General features: G+C 42.5%; 1 protein-coding gene across 8 annotated transcripts in view; it reads right to left on the bottom strand.

Moving 5' to 3' along the window:
• Nucleotides 1–17,107, bottom strand: part of FRY (FRY microtubule binding protein) — a 349,943-nt gene extending 332,836 nt beyond the window's left edge. For 3 of the 8 annotated variants that reach the window (XM_089775545.1, XM_089775553.1, XM_089775552.1), the window contains exons 1-2: nucleotides 11,155–12,257; nucleotides 5,040–5,231 (exon numbers count right to left, since the gene is read on the bottom strand). The gene's annotated coding sequence lies outside the window, so the exon portion shown is untranslated. Of the gene's footprint in view, nucleotides 1–5,039; nucleotides 5,232–11,154; nucleotides 12,258–16,705 lie in introns of those variants that run through there. The other 5 variants (XM_089775547.1, XM_089775546.1, XM_089775550.1 and 2 more) reach the window with 5 other exon arrangements.
• Between the last annotated feature and the right edge of the window lie 573 nt (nucleotides 17,108–17,680).

The raw sequence follows: 17,680 nt of genomic DNA, 5'->3' as shown, positions 1-17,680 counted from the left end.
AACTTAGGTTCCTTAGCACTCTGCCGTTTGTCTGTGAAAGCTTTATACTTTGCTTGCTTCTGTTCAACTGTTTTTCTCACAGCAGGTGCATCAGGTCTTGTCTTAAACAATCCAGCAATGTTCAGGTTAGTATTCATCTGTTTTCCATGCAATAACTCTGCGGGTGATCTTTGCGTTGTGGTATGTCGTGTAGCCCTGTAAGCTTGCAAGAAATCAGTAGTGAAGATTATCCATGAGCACCCTTTCAGTTTAGCCGTTTGCAAACTGTCTTTCAAACTTCTGTTAAACCTTTCGATTTCCCCATTGGCTTGAGGGTAATACAGGGATGATCTTCTATGTAAAATGTTTCTCTCTGCTAGAAAAGTTTCAAATTCCATGGAAGTAAATTGACTACCATTATCTGAAACCAGTTCTTTGGGGTTACCTTCCTTGCTAAAAACTGTAGAGAGGAACTTAATTACGGTAGCAGAAGAAATTAGCGATGTAAACACCACTTCAGGCCATTTACTGAAATAGTCTATTAAAGTGATGGCATAACGACAGTCAATTGGAGCAGTACCAAAGGGTCCTACGATGTCAATTGCAACATTTTCCCATGCAGAATCCGGAAGAGGAACAGGCTGTAATGGTGGGGTACATGTCACTGCTGTCTTATGCTTTTGGCAAGTGGCACAGGCCACCAATACAGATCTCGTAGTCGTCGTTTGGTTCTGACAATACCTTGATAAGTATCATGTGCCAGGTGTATGAGTTTTGGCTGTAATTCTTCTGGCACAAGCAGGGGCAGATGACCGTTTTGCTGGGCCCAGGGCAGCATAATCTTGCGGGGCCCCCCCTTTGCCACGGCGCATGCACGGTGGCGCCACGGCGCATGTGCGGGGCTTTTTGAAGCGCAGGGCCCGGGGCAGCCGCCCTGCTCGCCCTGCCGTATATCCGCCCCTGGGCACAAGTAGCCGTTGTGTACCTCATATCACACAGCCATCAAGCAAAGTAAGTTCATCCCGAATTCTAAAATAAGGTAGCAAAACTGGGTCAAGGTTTTTAGGGTTACTGGGCCATCTGTCAGAAATTCTCGTAGCTTTTGTTGAACTGGACATGCTGAACAAGCAGCTTGGAATTGCTCTCTTGTTACTGCAGTAAGAGTGCTTGTAATAAGTGCAACTGCTTCATCCTCATCCTCCGGTGGACCATCTGGTGAAGACAAAGGCAGGCGAGAAAGGCAATCAGCTATCACATTTTGGTTTCCAGGCTTAAATTCCAGTTCATAATGGAAAGAGAGTAGTCTTGCTGACCATCTAGCAATACGATTCCCTGCTCTTCCCAGTCCTTTCGTGCTTAGCAAAGTTGTCAAAGGGTTGTGGTCTGTGCACAACTTGAACGTGCGGCCCCACAGGTAAGTTCTCCATTTTTCAGTAGCCCAGACACAAGCAAGTGCTTTTTTTTCAACTGTAGAATATTTTCTCTCAGCATCACTCAGTGTCCTTGAAGCAAATGCAACAGTCCTCTCTGTGTTGTCCTCACAAAGCTGTGTGAGGACAGCCCCAAGACCATAATCAGAAGCATCAGTAGTCACAATTGTGGGCAATGCAGGACTGAATAGTGCAAGTACTGGACTATGTACAATCAAGTCTTTCACAGTTTCCAAACTAGCTTGTGCATCCGTTATCCACACCAATGTTGAACTTCTCCATAGTAATTCTCGTAACGGTTCAATGACAGAAGTATAATTGGGAATGAATTTTGTATACCAGGAGGTCAGACCCAAGAAGGAACGTAAGGTTTGCAAATCTGATGGAGGAGGAGCATTTGAAATTGCTAGGATATGATCTGGATCAGGTTTTAGTCCAGCCGGTGAAATTGTATGCCCCAGAAAAGAGAGTTCTGTTTGTCTAAATTTGCATTTAGACATATTGAGCTTGAGGCCTGCTGTGCTGATGCAGTTTAGTACAGATTGCAGATTATTGTCATGCTCTTCAGAAGTATTTCCAAACACGATAATATCATCCAGATAGCACTGAACTCTATGTTGATTCTTCAGAATCAATTACATCATTTTTTGGAAGGCACTTGGGGCAGATGCAAGACCATATAGAACCCGTTTAAAACGAAATAGTCCCTCATGTGTAATAAATGCTGTGAGGTCTCTGCTATCTTCATGCAACATAACCTGGTGGTATGCGCTCTGCAAATCAGGAGTAGAAAACATCTTTGCTCCACGGAGTTCTGCAAATACTTCTTCAATATGAGGAAGAGGGTGGCTGTCAATCACAATAGCTTTATTTGGCTCCCTTAAGTCCACACAAAGGCGAATGACTCCATCCTTCTTCTGTGTCACTACTGTAGGTCAAACCCATTCCGAGGAGTCAATCTCTTCAATAATGTCTTTTTGAACAAGTTTTTTAAGTTCCTCTGACAGCTTCCCTGACTGAAAATGGTAAGCGCCGTAACTTCTGTCGTACAGGCATCACATTATGTCGCATTTTAACTTTATGCACAAACCCATAAGCACAGCCAAGTTTCTCCTCAACCTGGTCTTGGGTCCCAGCTGAAATTGGTTCATGTACTGCAAGAGTGCTTTGCAGAGGAAGATCAATTCATCCATTAACTCCCCTGAGGTTTAAAGCAGCCTATAAATCTCTGCCAAAGATAAGAGTGCCTTTGTGGACAATGTAGAACTCTGCATTTACACAGCAAACACCAAAAGTCACTGTTGCTGGCAGGCAGCCATGAACTGGAATTTGGTTTTTCAAATAGCATACCAAGTGAAGTTTGGGTTCAGTAAGAGGCACATCTTTAAAGTAATGCAAATAGATAAAATTAGGTAGTATAGATACTGCTGAACCAGTGTCTAACATTAGCTGAATAGGATGTGATTTGCCTGAAGGTGTGGCAGAAACATTTACAGTGCATCTTATCTGTTCTGGAATATGTGCAGTAGTGACTTTGTCAACACTCAGCACAGTAACATCTGGTATTGTAACTGCATGCACCTGTTGATTGGACTGGCTACTGCAGCATACCTTAGCAAAATGCCCAATATTTTTGCAATGATTGCACTGAACTTCTTTTGCAGGACATCTTGTGTAGCTTGCAAGGTGTTATGGGGATCCACAGAGAAAGCATGCTTTTGCTGTGCTTTGAATTTGCTGATTCTGTGGTTTTTCATTAGTTTTCTCCTTGTGATTGTTTGTCTGCAGCAATAGTGGACTTTTCTGCAAAGGAGTCACAGCCTGGACTGGGCCTCCTGTATCCATGCTCATTATTTTGACTTCTGCTATAGCTGACTCAATCTGGGTATCAATGGTTATTGTTTTTTCCAGTGTAAGTTGTGGTTCTAGAAGCAAGCGTTCCCTTACACGAAGCATGGTTGTTTTCTCAATGAGCTGGTCTCTAATCATCTCATCTGCCATATTCCCAAAGTCACAAATAACAATCAAACTCCTCAGAGAAGCAATATACTGCCTTATAGTCTTCCCCGGGTTTCTGCTCATGCTGGCGAAATCTGTAGCGATTAGCTACTACAGGCAGTCCCCAGGTTACATGGATCTGACTTACATCGGATCCCTACTTACAAACGGGGTGAGGCAACCCTGCACTAGCTGCTTCCCCCCCCCCCCCCCCCAGGGAGACGCGAAGCTAGAGCCCCCCCCCCCCTCCCCAGCAGACCAGGGAGAAGTGGAGCGGCTTTTCTCAGCAGACATCTCAGCTTGAGAATAAAGGACTGAGGGAAGTGAGGTGTGGGAGAATAAAACTGAGCTCTGGAGAAATGTTTGGCTAGAGTTTCCCCTACAATATGTACCAGTTCCGACTTACATACAAATTCAATTTAAGAACAAACCTACAGTCCCTATCTTGTACGTAACCCCGGGACTGCCTGTACATTCACTTCTGGCACAAAAAAGTTCTTTAATGCAGTGAGTGCAGTCTCATATTTATCATCTTCAAGGGGAAAAGTGTAAAATACACGCTGCCCTTCTGCTCCAAGGCAATGGATTAGCAGAGCACTCTTTTACTTCAGAAATCTCTGTAGCACTGATTGCAAGCAGATAAGTCTTGAACATATGGATCCAAGCAGTAAAAGCAACTGGAGGATCACCTGGCCTTTTCAGAAAGGGTGCAGGTGGGTTCAGAGGCAGAAGATCCATCCTCGTCGCCAAAATGTTGTATCATGCAAGCAAGGTAGTAACAAACTTCAACAGGTCTTTATTTAACAAAGGTGAAACCTCTTTACAAAGCTGCTGCTGCTCCCCTCTGTAGCTCTCACTCAGGCCTGGCCCATCTCCTCCCCCATCCTTCCTGTTTCCTGTGCTTCCAGATTCCCAACAGCCAGTGCTCCCAGTTCTAATAATTACAATCAACATCTAAAACACCACACATTTGCTGCCTAGTTAAGGGTTAGAACACTGGCTTCCACTTCTATATTGAACACAGTAGTGTTGGAGCAGATCCTGCCTCTGTCTCATTAATTCAGAAGTTTGGGGACACTTGCCCTCAGCCAGTTCTACAGAGGAACCCAGATGTTCCTCTCTCACAGACTCCACTGCTGCTGACCAGATCTGCTCTTCAGAATCATTGTTACTCTACCTGTTCCTGTCTTCTACAAGAGCTTTGACACCATATAGCTTCTGAAAGGGCCACTCAATATACCAAGTTTTCTGGGTACTTCTACTATTGTCCTTTAAACCAACATAATTTACCCTTCTCTTGTTTTGTTTTTGGCAGACTTTAATACTAAACTAAGATATAACCTGCAAAAGCACTCTCCTAGGTAGATAGCAATGTAATGTATGCTAATAGGCGTATGATAGGAAGGCACTTCTCAACTTTTAATACATTATTTAGACAGCTCAGTAAAGGAAAGAAAGCATGGAGTGAAGTATGAAGATATGAACATAGTTTGTATACAATGCACACTTTACTGAAAAAGCTATTGTACTAGGAAAGCTCCATAACACAGTAGACCATTCAACATGTTATGTGAAAAAATAATTAGCAACAAAGCTTAATTATAAAATAATTAGTTAAAGAAGGCTACTCACCTTTACCTCATGTCCTTGGAAGTTAGCACTCCAGTAGATTTCCACTCTGTGGATGTGTTACATCTAGTATGTGACCAGTCCAGACTGGATTTAATTCAGATTTTGAGTCATTAGACTTTCCTCTAGCAAGAAAGACATGCCAGCATGCACAGATACTCTTCTGTACTGCAAGTGTCAATCTTCATCCCCTTTCTAAACAAATACAAGCAAACAAAAGACAATTAAACTGTGGCTCTCCAGACCACTATTCAACCTCCTCCTATTCCAACACACGCACACAGACATGACAGTGGTGACTAGCCATGGCACTGTATCTTCTTAAGGGAGAAAAAACTACATTCTGGGGTAAAAGCTCCTAACAAATCTTCTGACTGGCCAACTCTGCTATCAGGCCACCTACTTACAAGGCTAATTTTTACAGGGGAATCTTTTCCTTACAATATAGTAGATAACTTACTATCATTACAGCTCTGACCAAGTTTTAGAAGGGACGCTGCTTATTATGATAGCCGCATGCCCATAATTTTTTCTGCACTGGCTCCAATCTATTTACAAGTAGTACCCATTTTATAGCAGAAATAGGAGCATGTGGATAGTGACAACTTGCGTGACATGGATAGGGCCATGGCAATTTCATGGTCCATTTTGATCGATTTCACATTCATGGATTTCAAAAATAGGATTTCAATCTAAAAGTTAATAGTGTTGTAACTATTGGGGTCTTGACACAAAAAGGCAGTAGTGTGGGGGGGTTGCAAGATTACTGTAGGGGGATTGTGAGGTATTGATGCTAGGGATGTCAACATGTAGTCGACTACACGATTAACTGATAAGCATGGGCTTATTGGTTAATCCTATTGACTACATGCAGATGGACACCAGCTCCCTGCCTCTGTATCAAGGGAGGGGCAGGAGCTGGTGTCTGTGAGGAGCTGTCTTTAAGCAGGCTCCCCATGAGCACCAGATCCACCTGCCTCCTCCCCCAGAGGCAACAGTGCAGAGGGTGAAGGGGGCAGGCTGAAGCCAATACTTGAGCCCGCGCATGCCAGCTCCGTGGACCCACCTGCCAATCCGCCCCTCCCCCACCCACTGCCTCCTACAGAGGCAGCAAGAGGGAGCAGGTGGGAGCCGGTGTTAGGGGGAGCCATCTTAAAAGTTCCTGCCATAGACCAGCCTCTGTCCACAGGGAGCTCGGGCCCCCACAGATAGGGTATGCTGCCACCCTGCAATGCTGCCTCTAATACAGAGACAGCAGGGCGGGACGGCAGGCAGCCTGTCTGCATGGGGAGCTGATTTTTAAACTGGTTTGCCCCCCACGGATCAGTTCCCACCTGCCACCAGCGCTGCTGCCTCTGATATTAGAGAGGCAGGGGGCTCCCCAGGAGTGGGGCTGGGAGCATGCTGGCTGCCAGCCCCACCCCCAGGGACTATCCAATAATCATGTAACTGCTAAGATTCCACGCGGTTACACAACTATTCAATTACACAATATCCAGCATCCCTAACTGACACTCATACTTCTGTACTGCTGCTGATGGCAGCAGTGCCTTCAGAACTGGGCAGCAGGCGAATAGCAGCTTCTGGCCAGGAGCCCAATTCTGAAAGCAGCGCTATCACCAGCAACAGCCCAGAGGTAAGAATGGCATATGATAGGATATTGACGCCATATCCTGATGCCTTCAGAGCTGTGTTCCCTGCCAGCAGCTACCATTCTTCAACCACCCATTGCTGCCCTTTCCTTTCACTGTTGCTGGTAGTGCTGCTTCAGAACTGGGCGTCTGGTCAGCAGTCATCACTTTTTAGGTGCTCAGTTCTGAAAGCCATTGTTGGGGTCACTGGGCATGATCCTAGGTAACTCGGGAGAGTGGAAAATCACAAGGATCGATGAAGCCCCCCCCGCTCTAGGTCCAAGCACCCTAAAAGCCCCCCCCTTTCCGCCTTCCCCCTCTCCCCCGGCATAACTTTTCTCTAGGTCGCTAATAGCTAGGAACAACAAGACAGACCTTGAAGTTGCCTAGTCACTATCAGTGGTATAGAAGAATTCAGATGTATTTCTGTAGAGGGGGAGGAGGAGGAACATATCCCAGCGTAGGAACCTTGCTACAGTTCACTATGTTCCTGCAAGTAAACAACCTGGGTATATAAGGAGGGAAAACTGCTTACGTTGGGGTGCTTGATCTGAGGTCTAGTCTCCTGGCACCTATTTGAGCGTTCAAATAAACTTTTTTTGTGCTTCTCCACACCGGTGTGTTTATTGGAGCACGCACACTGGGCAACGAACCCAGCTGTTGCCCCCCTCGGGCACTGTGTGCCGGCAACACTATGAAGAATTAAGGGTGGCAATACCACGAACCCCCTACAATAACCTTGCAACCATCTATGACCCGCTTTTTTGATTAGGACTCCCCACTTTGAAAAATGCTGTTTTCCCTTGTGAAAACCTCTAAAAAATGTAACTCTATCCATCACAAAATTCCATAGACAGGAACATAGGATTGTTCTAACAGATCATACAAATGGTCCACCTATTCCAGTATCCTGCCTGACATTAGTACCAGATGGTGGTATAGGAAATACTGCCAAATAGTCTTTTGCAATCACCCGCAAAGAGAGAATTTTCTTCCTACCCCCATCAGCTAGTGGTTAACATAGGGCCAGAAACAAGTGAGGACATAAGCTGTCATTAAAGGTATTTTTATCCTATTTAACGCAACTCATATATTTGTATTATCCATGTAAACATCTAATCCTTTGTTAAGATCCACCTAAGTGATATTTTATGGCAATGAAACCCTCAAGCTAATAATATCACTGTATAAAACAATACTTACATACATTTTACATTTGTGCCCTTTCAGTTTCATTACATGTGCCCTTGTCCTTATATTTAAAAAGGTAAATAGCAGCATCTAATTTGCTTCCCCTACACTGTTATTTTTGTACATCTTTATAATTTACTAGCAGAGGTACCCAACATTGCTCGGGTCCGTAATTATAGTTATGGGTATTATTCTTTTTTAAATTAAAATGAAAGTGTATATGCTGTATTTAAATTATTGCATAGGGCAGGGGATTTGGAGGGACTGAGGGCAGAGGGTGCAGGAGTCAGGCAGCTCCCTGGGGCACACAGGGTTGTGCTCCTCCAGGGGGAGGAGGGAAGCAGGGCTGTACTGACCATGGCTCTTCCCCAGGGGGATGTGCAGGGCTACTACACTCAGAGCTGCACCAGCAGCTGCTCCCAGCTGGGGAGCAGGCAAGTGGCTGCACTGCCAGCAGCTCCTCCTGGAGAATCATTTTGATAATTATCTATACAGTTACTATTTTTCACTTCTCTTTTTAAACTAGTTTCTAATATAGCATAAATATATCCCAGTAATGTCTTTATTTTTCATAACTGCTCCCTTAACTCTCTGGTAGCCTAGCAAACCCACCAATACTCTGACAGGGTTCCCGCTCTAAGAATTATTTTTGTGTGTGTCATGTCTTTGGCTATATTTGTTCAGAAAATTCCCTCTTACTACTCAAGCAATCCCTGCTTGCCCTGGGTTCCCTGTTGTGCCTCTGCCTTTTAAATGTAGAAAGAGATGTGGGTAGCTTTTACTACATTTAAAAGGCAGAGGCACAGGATAGCAAGCACACACACACACACACACTCACTCTGAGTAGTCGATGGAAATTCCATTGACTATTCAATTAGTGGATTAATCAAAATTTAACATCCATACACGAAAGATAAGGTACTGGCAACCACTAAAAAATCTTCCAGAGCCAAAATAAAAATGTTGATTCTATGGAAGGAAATATTAAATTAGTAAACAACTGAGAACACACACACTCTTATACATGTACAGAAAATATCCATCTTCCCCACAATGACCAGCCATCACAGCTGAATACACAAAGGCTTTACCATGCATTACCACAATGCATAGAAGCCCTAGTCATGCACCAGGATCCTATAGTGCTAGGCATTGTACAAACACAGAACAAAAATAGTCTCTACCCCCAAAGAGCTTGCAATCTTCTCTCCCACTTTTTCCACCATACCCCCTCATTCCTCCTTTCAATCTCAGTTTTAAATTCCCACTAATCTCTTTCCTTCCACAAAATACCTCAATTTGCCATAATTTCTAAGGAATCTTTATTCTCATAACCCTTGTCTTCCCCTTTTCTATTCCCACTGTAACAATCTTGGGGTTCATTAAAATAACAAACCAGTGAATGAGAAAGGAATAAAAACTTCTGTAGTGAGCTGCTGCATACAGTTATGTGCTGTACCCAACCAGTGTCTCTGGGGCACATCTCCACATTCCTATGTTCATAATACTGTCCCTTATGAGGGAGCATCTCTCAATTAAAATCTTCTGAAAAAACATCTTTCTACATCTTCCCTCTTAAAGAAAAAACAAATTATCTCTTCTATACATATTACTGCTGGGAGAATTCGGCACCATCTTGTAATGCAGAATTTTGCAGAAATTAAATGTTGTGCATGCAGAATTTCCTCTTCACCATATAAATGGAATGCAGTGCTGTGGACTGGTTCTTGTGTTATGTTAATAACATTTAACTGTTTGTTTTCTCCACTCTATTCATGACTGCTTAGACCACTAACCTATCCCCCTTAACTAAGTTCCATCTAAACTGTGCAGCAGCCTATGAAGGGCTGTGCAGGTACTCAAACCTGCTACAACCAGGGAGAGGCTCCTCTTCCTTGGCCCCAGACCAGACACAGCAGGGAGAAGTGCCTCCCCCCACAACTCCAGTGCTGCTGTGGGAAGAGATGACTGGGGAGCACCACCTCTCAGCAGCCCCAGAGCAACCTGCACACCAAACTCCTCATTTCCAGCCCCACCCTAAAGCCCTCACATTTTGAGCCCCTCCTGGCCCATCTCCAGAGCTCAGACCCCCACTTGGAACCCTCATCCGACCATACTACCCCAGCCTAAAGCCCCCTCTCACACAACAAACCCCCTCAGCCTCATATCGCCTCCATATTGGTTCACATAACAAAATGCATTCCACACATGCATGGAAAATTAGAGGGAACATTGCCTGTTAGGCATCTCTTTTCTAAAATGAACAGTCCCAGACTTTTTAATCTCTCCTCTAGGGCTATGGAATAGTTTCCATATTCCTAACCATATTACTTATCTTTCTCTATACATTTACCAAATCTAAAATCTTTTTGAGATGGGTGACCAGACCAATATGGCACAAACAGAATAAATCTGTATAATTTCATCAGACCTCGATACTATTATGCTATTACCTGTGGGTCATTCCACCATCTGTGCCAACATTAACTGCAGGACCATCTGTGGCACCTCATGTGTGCTGGGGTCACAGCCCTGCTCTTAACTAGCAACCAGGCTGTCACACGTCAGTTTAACCTGCTTCTAATAATAATATTGAAGCAACATTCCTTCTGAAAGCAACCGTGTCTAGTGCTTACAAAAAAGGTAACTGAAGTCTTTTGCTTTCATACAGAAAATAGGGTTTTAATATGACATCAGGCAATATAAAAAAAAACTTACAGGAAGAAGTCAATAGTTCAACATATTACTGTATGAAAAGAATCGAATAATGATTTCATGTACTATTTATATCCAAACACTATTTGCCAGTGATACTTGATGACAGTGAAGATAGCCCTACTCACAAAACACAGGCCTCTACCACTTGAGTTAAAGAAAGGAGAGCAAGTATTAGATACCAATATTAAAGAGTGCACGCTTAAATAACCAGACAATGAATAATTATAAAGATTTGAATATATGTGATGTTCAATCCAAGAAGAGGCAATATTGCACATACAAGATGGCCAAGTATACTACATACACTATCCTGTCAAACATACTCCTTCAAATGTCTGGTGTTCACAGTTCAAATCCCAAGACTTGGTAACACTCTTGAGTCCATGACTGCCATGAACTAGTATAAAGTTCAGAAATCCAATTTATCATGCTCTCTTAATGTGTGGAAATGAGTGTTGTTATACTCACTTTTTGTTGCCACCTCATTTTAAAAATGTAACTAAATCCCTGATTGGAAAATATTTAACACACCCAACCCAACTGGATTGCAGTAGGAAAGCAAGTATTTATTTACCCACGTTTTTAACCAATATGGTGTCCAGTCCTTCTTTGGTCATGTTTAAATGACATGCTGGTAAAACAGCAGAAACAAGTATGCTAGTAGTAGTTCTCTGGTAGTACTGACGAATCAGTAGTGTTGCTAGAAAAACAGAGAGAGAATACCCTGTAAAAATGGTCTTTGGTCTACAAAGGACAACACAGTCCATCCAGCACTGAATAGTGATACATACACATATAAATCACTACATGATATTGTTAGAACAAGTCCATCTAGTCCTCCTCTCCCACAGGTTGGTGAGGGATGAGGTAAATAAGCATCCTTAGATACCATCTGTACTGTGAAGTATATACTGCCAAGTTTCACCTATAGACTAGTAATCGCTCCCATCTCTCCACAAGAACATGAAAGTGAGCACAAAACCCTAAGGAATATAACAGGAAGGTCTGAACAGCCCCACATATACTCACTCAACAATATTGATTGATACCATTCCATCATGAAAGACTGACATATTCATAAATATGTCAAGGCTTATCTCACTGCCACAGGAGGCCAATGAGGTCAAGAATTCAGTGAGATTAAAAGGGGGACTGGAGAGATATATGTATATATACACACTGATAAATATTTCCAGAGTTATCGTAATTAAGGCTAACAATTTTGGAAGGGCTATAAAACCTCATGGTTCCAGCTTTAAGACGGCCTCTCACTATTCGAGATTAAGATGAGACAAAGTGAGAGGCAGATCATCTCACACATGCTTGGTGTTGAGTTATCAACTTTTCCTGAATCACTGGGGGCTAGCCACTGTATGAGACAGAATACCAAACAATATGGCCATCAGGTGTGATCCAGTATGGCAATTTTTATATTCCAAAATATGATCAGGACATGCTATCAAAACCCATGAGTCATAGCATGAAATCCTGCTGATAGAGCCAGTACACGTTTCCTTTTCCCCTTGCAGTAAGCAAATCATCCACAACTTTGACAAGTACATTCTCAGTATTATACCTATGCCTAAATTCTGATTTTTATGACAAATTCCAATCATTAGTGTCCAGATGTTCCAACAGCTGTATCACTAAGACTTTGGTACACTGTCAAATCAGACAGGGTCACTACCGTCCCAAAAAAGGGGCTTTCCTCTTCTTTTAATAATGACTCAATGGCAGATGTATCAGGGGAAAGCAAATTAAAAACTGGAAGGACAGAAAAATGGCCACTGATAAATCAGTTTGGATTTGAAGCCATTTATAAAGAAAAACAAAACACTTGTGCATTCTAAAAACTGCTCAGAATCCTTTGGTATACTAATACGAAACTAAACAGTTCATGTTTAGAATTTAAGATATAAGATACATCTCATTCTCCAAAAGTTATCAAAAACTAGTACTGGTAAATTAGAGGATTTTACTAAGGCATTCCCTCCCAGCCTGGTGCACAACAACCTAGCCTCGGTCATTTGTCACCTTAGTTGGACTACAGCAATGTGATATACATGAACAGGAAGACTTCAGTGTTTTAGACATTCCAAGCTGTACAGAACACTGTGGTATGTGTCCTCAGCAACAAAGGCTATCACAAGATCATCCAATATGTCCTCCACTTTCTATGCTGGCTTCACATACAATTTTAAATCAAATTTCAGATTTGGGTTCTTATCTTCAAAGAGTTCCATGACCTGGGGTCCAGATATCACATGTAGTTCTAGAATGAAGACCATAATAGACAACTATGTTCTTCTGGCACAAAACCACATTCCAAAGTAAGTGTGGCTTTGTAGAAGATAGAATGGTTTAGGACCCAGGAACTGAGGCCTATCACAAACCTCACTCCTTCTGCTCTAAGTACAAGGCACATTTCTTTGACCTTTGTCTTCTCTAACACAAATATAGAGCAACATATATATTAAAAGGAGAAAATAACCCTATTTAACAAGACGCTCCACTATATATATTTCTCCTCCTGGATAGAAGATGAGAGAAAACAACACGACGGATTTTTGTTACATTGCTTACCGCACTACTAGAAAGTGCTCAGAAAACCAAGTGGTAAGCAAATATAAGAGCTTGTACAGAATAGAAATATGTGAAAGCTAGCATTGTATAAGCCTATGGAAAGGACTTGTGGAGATGTGCATGTGAAGAAGACATATATCATACAGATCTCTAAAAATAGAGCACGTAGATTTGAATTCTTCATGCTACAGTAACTCATCATGAAAAAGTCATCAGGTGTGATTGTGGTGTTCTAATGACCAACACAGCATTGTACAATACAGAAGGATGGTGTATGTAAGCAAGATGGCTTGTAAAATTAAACACAAATTACAATATCAAATTAATCAATCATTGAGACTGGTGTTTAAATAAATTGATAAAGTACTAGTAAAAAACCAAAAAGTATTCAAAAGAGTTCAGTAACAGTAAATAAGTTAACCCTAATTTTCTGGAACTCTATTCAGACATTTCTACAAGCCGCATGCTGTGAAACATTTTTTGGATATCCTCTCTTGCTTTTGAAAAAAATTTCAATTGTTTGTATTAACAAGTAGGTAATTCGGCCACTCATATTTCATAGCAGCAAAGTAGTACATATTTTACTGCACAGACTAGAAAAAACTGTGTTCACTGAACAAAAAAAGTGTGCTCCTGTCATTCATCCCTCCAGCTTCATCATGAATTACATCCATTGTCTCATGAACTACAAGGTTTCTAGTGCATTAAATACTACATTAAAAATGCAAGGACTACTTTCTGACAATAATAGGTTGCAACCCTCTATTCAAAGCTTCTTCCTCCCCAAACAGAGCCAACTTTAAGTTTAAGGATAAAAAGCTTTGCTTTCATTAGACTATAGGGCAGAATTTTATTTCACCCACACTGACCTAATGTGAGATACTTTAAAGGACAAACGTAACTTACCTAAGGCAGGTGAAAAGACAAATGTTAAATGTTGATGACATGAAGCTAGAGTAAGGGTGTGTCTAGACTGCATTGTGTTTTCGAGAAAACTTCACCTGCGTCCACACTCCAATGTGGACACAGGTGAAGTTAAATCGAAATTAAATCGAAAGAATGCAGCGGGGTTTTCAACATTGGTAAACCTCAAATTACGAGGAAGAATGCCTTTTTGAAAGAGCTCTTTTGAAAAAAAGCTTGTGTGGATGAAGAACAGGGACATTTTTCGAAAGAAGAGTCAATCAAAAAATGCACAGGTGTCCTGGTGGCCATTCTGTGACTAGCAATCAGGACTTTCTTTCAAGAGAGCATCCATGCAGTCTGGACACTCTCTTTCAAAAAAGCAGATCGCTTTTTCAATCCAGTTTTGAGGTATATGCTCTCTTTCGAAAGAAGCTTTTTTGAAAGAACTCTTTCAAAAAAGCTTCTTTCAAAAGAAGCTTGCAATCTAGACATACCCTCAGGGAAAAGAACAGTTGCTCGAATTCTGCAAAATAGGTCAAATGTGGATGAACAAATTTGCTTACATAATGTTTGCATATTTACTTTATGAATATTCTGCTATATGAGTTTACAAATATAAATATCCACCAAAACAGTGAATTTTAAGTAAACAGTTCAGAACATTTGTATTAAGAAAATTTCTAATTAATAACTTGAGTATTTGCATTGGAAACCTAATTCCATGAATTAAACTCATCTGAGAAGATAAACACCTTGTGATCTGCATATCCAATTAATATGACACCCATTTAAAATTCTTATAAGTGAATTGTTCACAAACATTTACAGAAATTATTTAGTGAAAAATCTGGGGGAAATGATCTGGTTGGTGATGATTGTTTTTAACAGTAAAAGAATTTCTAATGAACAACTGATTTGTCAAAAGTTACTTGCCTGGCTTTAAAATGAAATTAAGGTAGTGGACTAGAATCATCAGTTTCAACTTAGAAACTAGCTTGAAATCCTCCTAGAAAACGAAGACATTTAATATACTGAAATCTACTAATAACCCACTTGACTACATAATGAAGCCGAGATCATCCCTCAAGCCCAGAATCTTGGCACTATCTCCAGTAGTTGCTGAAAGTATGGACAAATATAACTATCATTACCTAGGAATAGGGTTACTAGACATTCTTTGTACTTTTTTCCCCCAGTAGTAGACTATTAGATTTACATTATAAAATGGCTTCCATATCTATATTACTGTCAAAATGCAAAAGTATTAATGAAGTCTAATAGTACAATAGTGTAAACATTTCTGTAATGGCAAAGCCTTAAAACAATATCAATTCAATCTAAATACAATATTTTTGTTAAAAATAAAATAAAAAGGGTTATTTTTCAAAATACCAAATAGGCCTTCTTTACACGGCCTTCAAACACTTTTCCCCAATCAAACAAAAATGCTATAGACGTAGTGTGTAAAGAGCCACAGTACATTGTTAAATCTTTATTAAATTGGAGCTGAAGCAAATTAATAACTTTAGATCCATGAGTTGCCTAGCTGACTTTAATGACAGATTTCATATACAAAAATCCTTGTTGGACCAAGATCTTAAATGACATAAAGAAATGTTCACAACCAGTGAGAACGGAAAAAGCCTTCTAAACTCAGATATACCTTGCTTTTATAGGCTTAACTCTTTAAAAATAATTTAAAATACTACAAGGAATCATTTGTATGTCACTTAAATATGAATATTAACATTATAAGGTCATTGAACGTGTAAAATAATATCATGCATGTGCAGTTGCCATTTTCATAATCAAATAATTCAGCCATTTAGAAAGGCATGCCACATTAAAGCCACTAATCCACCTGGGACCATCCTACAGAAATAGCTCTATTTGGTAATTTCTATAAAAAGTCTGGAGCTCACAGGACCAAATCACTTCCTCTCTCAGGACTTGAATATAGATTAAGCTATTTATAAGTATATAAAAATATGAGATACATCTAAAAATAAGTTTGCTGGCACAGGCAACCTAGGGCAGAGCCAGCGTTTGTAAGCATTTACTTATAACCAGAGAGGGCAGCAATTCCCATGCAAGTCAATCGGCATCCCACTGGCCATAATGAGAAACAAAAACAAACCCTGTTGAGGCGAGGGGACCATTACGGATGTTTAAGGGGATTACGGTCACACTCCCGTGCCCTACAGGTGGGGGCAGGGGAAAGGTCTCGGGCTCCCCGCTGCTCGCGGATAAATGGCTTTTGTTCCTTTTGCCCGGGCAGCATCGGCAGGGAGCAGGCAGGGGAGACAATGAAGGGAAAGGGAGGGCGGCAGCAGGATGGATGGGACCGGGGTAGGGACCAGGCGGGGGCTGGTACCTGCTAGGGAGGACGCGGGGAAAGGATGCGGGCTGGAGTCCCGGCTCCCCGGGGGAGATGGGGACGGGCCCCCCGGCTCCAGGGGGAGAGAGGCGCGGGGGGGCTCTGGACAGGGCGTGGAGGGGGCTCCCGGCGTCAGTGAAACTTTCTTCCGGGCTGTGGCTAGAACAGGCATCCCCGCCGCCCGGCTCCGACCCACCCCCATCGCCGCGGGGCAGAGGCACCGACGCGCCCGCCCGCTCCCCCAGCATCACTCGCTCGCTCACCCGCCCGCTCCCAGCGCTGGCGGCCGCCGGTGTTTCCTTCCTCCCTCGCTCCTGACCGGAGCCGGCGTAGCGTAGCCGGGGCCCTCCGCTCACAGCGCCCGGCGCCGCCCCGCGTCTCACCTGGGTCCTCCTGCCCGTGGGCGTCGCTCCCGCCCCGAGATGCCGCCCAGAAGTGGGCGGGGGCAGGGCCGGCAGCTCGGGCTCTCTGCCCGGGGCCTAACCCCACGCACCACACAAAACACCCGCCCGCACGCAGGCCCCGGCTCTGAGGCGCTTGGTAACACTCCTCGCCCCGCGACGAGCGGCTGGGTGGCTGAACAAATGCTCGGAAAGGCTGGGCAGGGAGTTCTCCTTCAGCTGCCCCTTCGAGACAGACTGGCCAGGAGACAAGACCCTGCACCGCCCTGCCTGGCCTTCTGGCTTAGAGACAGGTGCACAAGGGGAGGAAATAACAACCCCGTCCCCGAAACGTACCGCTCCATTGCACACACCGAGCTCCTCGGGCAGGCATTGTGGGGCTAATGGAGTGATACAGCCAGCTATGTAGAGTAGAAGTTCATTGGCAAGATACAAGCCAAATCTAGCCCCCCCCCAGTAATAGACTTACTTGGTGCTTTAAAAAGGCCAGGGCTCAAAGCTGATGAAAATAATGGCAAGGAAAACTGAGTGGGGGAAGAAATTGTTAAAAATTAGGGCTGTCCAGCTATGAAAAAATTAATCACAACTAATAGCAGTTTTAAGTGCACAGTTAAACAATAATAGAATATTGTAAAGACTTGGGTTATTTTCTGTATTTTCAAATATATTTATGTCAATTGCAGCTCAGACTATACACTGTACAGTGCTTATTTTATATTATTTTTATAATATTTGCACCGTAAAATATAAAATAAATAGTATTTCAGTTTACCTCATGCAAATATTGTAGTGCAAGGTCATTGACATGAAAGTTGAACATACAAATGTGGAATTGTT

The sequence above is a fragment of the Pelodiscus sinensis genome, chromosome 1 (genome assembly GCF_052426305.1).
Source record: "Pelodiscus sinensis isolate ZL-2025 chromosome 1, ASM5242630v1, whole genome shotgun sequence".
Lineage (NCBI taxonomy): Eukaryota > Metazoa > Chordata > Testudines > Trionychidae > Pelodiscus > Pelodiscus sinensis.
Note: the sequence above shows the minus strand (reverse complement) of the source record. Positions and strands in the feature narration are given on the sequence as shown.